General features: G+C 50.5%; 1 pseudogene; it reads left to right on the top strand.

Moving 5' to 3' along the window:
* Positions 1 to 374: 374 nt before the first annotated feature.
* LOC135002935 (U1 spliceosomal RNA) lies at positions 375 to 553 on the top strand (annotated as a pseudogene).

The following is a 553-nucleotide window of genomic DNA, read 5'->3' as shown; positions in this document are numbered from 1 at the left end:
GTTTAATGCAAACTAGGGGTCATCCAAGTGCCGCAAAAGGCCGCCATGCCCTGCACGCCCCTTTTCTCTTTTCATATGCAGACGAGGGTTGAAGCCAACTTTGACCCACTGCTTGGATGACATCGCCATATGCAAATCCATCTGCTGCAGGCCTTCCCCCAGGAATGCTTGCACTAGTTGTTGCATTTGGTTTGTTGTTTGGGGGTGCTTCAGTATTAGGCAGCCTTCTGCCCTCCCATGTTCATCTGAAAATATGTGTTCTCCCTGCAGTTGTTGTCCCCAGATGAGAGTTCCCTTGTGCTGCCTCAGTTGAATCTCCTTTACTTGACAGAGATGTGCCTGAGCAGCGGCCCTCCCCAGCCCTATCCCAAATCATACTTATTTTGCATAGGAGATACCATGGTCATGAAGACTGTTCTCCCAGGGTGCGGTTCATTCATTGCATTCTGGGTATGCTGACCCCTGTGATTTCCCCAAATGTGGGAAACTCGACTGCATTATTTAATGCGAACTAGGGGTCATCCAAGCACCGCAAAAGGCCGCCATGCCCTGC

Source organism: Pseudophryne corroboree, unplaced genomic scaffold, assembly GCF_028390025.1.
Source record: "Pseudophryne corroboree isolate aPseCor3 unplaced genomic scaffold, aPseCor3.hap2 scaffold_1814, whole genome shotgun sequence".
Lineage (NCBI taxonomy): Eukaryota > Metazoa > Chordata > Amphibia > Anura > Myobatrachidae > Pseudophryne > Pseudophryne corroboree.
The sequence above is the reverse complement of the archived record's forward strand: the minus strand, read 5'-3'. Positions and strand labels throughout refer to the sequence as shown.